Source organism: Lipotes vexillifer, unplaced genomic scaffold (genome assembly GCF_000442215.2).
Source record: "Lipotes vexillifer unplaced genomic scaffold, Lipotes_vexillifer_v1.1 scaffold791, whole genome shotgun sequence".
NCBI classification, from domain to species: Eukaryota; Metazoa; Chordata; class Mammalia; order Artiodactyla; family Lipotidae; genus Lipotes; species Lipotes vexillifer.
In genome coordinates, this window is record NW_006793445.1 from 612071 (window position 1) to 615476 (window position 3406).

Sequence of the window (3406 nt, forward strand, 5' to 3'; positions counted from 1 at the left end):
CCCCGCGGGCGGGGGGGGGGGGGCACGGGAGGCAGGGCCCCAGCACGGCCGCCCCCGGTGCCCGCTCCCCCCAGGACGTCCAGGGAAGCTGCCGTGCCTGCAGCAGGGCCTGCAGCTCAGCATCCGCGGAGGCGAGCGCCTCGGCCTCTGGGAAGGGCAGGGAGGCCACCGGTGGGTGAGCCACGCCCCCCAGAGCAGCGCTCGTGGGGGCGGGGCTGGGGGGGGGCGGTCCAGGCTCCCCTCCTCCTGACGCGCTCCTTGGCGCACAGAGACCCAGGAGATGAGGTCGCCGTGTCCCCCTCCTTCTGCCCAGGAAGGACTTCTCAGAAGAGCAGATGGGCTGATCCCGAGCCCACAGCCGTGTGTTTCCTTGACTGCAAGGACTGGCCGGGCTCAGGTGGGCGCCTCCACCTTCGACCTGTGAAAGCATCGGGCATTTTCCCTAAGAGAACTAAGAGCCTAGGGAAATTGCCTTTTCTTATGTCGACGAAAAACCTATTCAGTTATTGATCTAAGAAAGAAATGGAAAATTCTGTGTGAGCCAACCCAGGGGAGAGTCTCAGAAAGTTCTAAAGACTGTTTCACCGTTCGAGGTCAAAGCACAGTTAGGTTCGTTTTTGAGACGAAGGGTTAGAGTCGAATGACATATTGACGGTTCACACAGTCCAGGTCTGCACGTCCAAAGTGAGTAGTGGGTCATTGCGGCCCCCTCACACAGTCAAGAGGGAAGGTTCTCTCCTAGGAGGTCTGGTCAATGCAGATGCACAGCACAGACTAAAGAGGAGGGAGGAGGCCCAAACGGGCAAAGAAAAATGTTATGTTTTCTTGACTTGCCATAAAATATGAATTCTGTTATATTTCATCACTTCTCACAACACTCTGACAGCGGACGTGCCCCCTGTTTCCCTGGACACCAGCCGGGTCCTACGACTGTAGGACCAGTTCAGTTCGGACACACCATCCACCCCACAGATACAGGTTCAGCCCCAATCGCAGTGGTGGGTCCCCAGGTCACCCCCACTTCTATCTGATGTGGCTATAAATCGGGGCTCCCACAACCCCTCCTCGGGTTTGATAATTTGCTATAACTGCTCCCAGCACTCAGAGAAACACATCCCTACTGCTACCAGCTTATTATAAAGCTTACAGATGAACAGCCAGATGAAGACGTCTGTAGAGTTGAGGTCCCGACAGGTCCTGACACGGGGGCTTCTGTCCCTATGGGGCTGGGGTGCGCCACCCTCCGGCACCCCGATGTGTCCACCAACCCAGACGCTCACTAAACCCTGTGTCTAGGGTTTTTGTGGAGAGTCCCTTACCAGGCAGGGCTGATTAAATCACTGGCCATTGGTGATTAACTCAACCTCCAGCTTCCCCCGCTCCCTGAGGTCGGGGCTGAGGCTAAAGTTTCCAACGCTCTGATGAAAGAAACGTCCACATCCTAGGTGTGGGGAGGTCATTCTGGCTTATCTATGAGTTAACATGAATTTTATGCAACTAAAGTAGCCTGTCTGTGGCCTATCAAACATACATTGTACATTTGCTTTAATTATTAGAGAAAAGGGCACATCGACCAGAAGAGTCAAGAATGTCCACGTTAAAAATAAAGATGAAAAATGCTTCCCTTCCTGGTCCTCCTTGGAGGGTGAGAGTCCCTTCCCAGGTGCCAAGGCCACGCTGCCTTGACGTGCACGTGCTGCTCTGTTGTTTCGGGCTTTTCCAGACGTGAAGGAAGGGATCCCTGACTTGTTTGATGTCCTTTGTCCGGACAAGACATAAAACTGTGCTGGCAAACCTGCTTCTCCAGAGCAGATCCTCAGAGTAACCTGCGAAGCTGTCTTCCGGGCCACAGTCCTCAGTCTGGCTCACGTGAAACTCTCTCCTGTTCCTATCACAGATTGTGTGTTGGTTATTTTCGACACCACTGACCACGGGGTTGGTCTCCCTGGCAGTCAGCCCTCGCCTCCAGAGTTGCCGCCTTGAGGTCCAAAGGGGCTTGTCACGAACGACAAGAGCAAAGTCCGAGGGTTGTGGGCACTCAGAGCCAGGAACCCGGACCAAATACGCGCGTGTCGCAGGCCACGCGGGGTCGTGTTGACAGGCAAGGACCCGCCCTGGGGACTGCTCCATGGCACGTCGTGTTTTAACCCCAAACCTGCAGGAGGTGTGGACCCGCCAGGAACCCACAGCCGGAGGAGAATTTTGGATCTTTCAGAAACAAGGCTGAAGAGACCAGCCAGCAAATGCTGTTCCCATGCTCGCCCCGAGGGTGGGTGGCAGTAAGTAATGAAATAAGCAGGTCCTGACGCCTGTGGGCGCTGGCAGCTGCAGCAGCGGCGACAGTAAATTACAGGTACTTTTCCTGTTCTCGTCTTTATGTGTCACTGTTTCCTAAGTTAATCTAAACGCATCTGAGACACTTTTATTCCTGTTTCCAAGCTTCAGGGGACAGGACAGGAGCTGCCCCGCTCAAGTCCTGGGGACCTGGCCCCAGTCCCCACACGTCCCGGCCGCGTTTGCCCGTCCCCGAGTCGTGAGGCCGAGGTCACCGGGTGGAGGGCTCCAGCGACTCGTTCAGCTCTGGGAGTGACGGCCGGCGTCACCGGGGCCACCAGAGGGCACCGCGGGCCCGGGAACCCGGCGCCGGGATCTGCGCGTGCCCGAGGTGTGCAGACCCGGGCCGGGAGCACGGGGGTGGGCGCGTGGCTCAGCTGCTCATCACGCCGAGGCACCCCCCCGTGTGCCAGGCGGGCACGCGGGGCCCCCAGCCTTCCCGCACTAGGACCCGGGCCCGACCCTCGGGCAGGGTCCTCCCCTGGGTGGCCGCGGGGCGGGGGGCGCGGGCGCGGGCGGGGCGGGGGCGTGCGCACAGGGAGGCGGAGCCGGGGGCGTACAAGGGCGCCTCGGCCGTCTCCACCCCAAAGGGAGCACCTGCCCCTCCACAAGTAGCACAGAGTTACTGCTCCACTTTCAGTCACTGTGGATTCGATTCTTGTCCTTAATCGTCACGTAGATGAACCGTGCAGGATAAACTCTCGGGTGGGGTCCTCTCACCGAGCACCATGTGTTCAACTGCAGGTTTTAACTAAGGCACATGGGATGCAGCTTACCTAGCGACACGTATTCCTGGTCTTAGAGGTGGTAGAAAGGGCAGGACTGGGCTACCTAGTGGGGGTGGGTTGAGGATTCCAGAAAGGCTCCAAGGTTATGTGGGACGAGAGCCTATTAAAGAGTGTGTGTGTGTGCGTGCGCGGTGTGTGCACACGTGTGTAGGTGTGCGTGTGTGCACACGTGCGTGGGTATGCGTGTGTACATGTATGTGCACTGCATTGTGTGCACACGTGTGTGGTGTATGTGTGCATACGTACATGTGTGTGCACGCGTACGTGCTGTTCTATTCCCTACA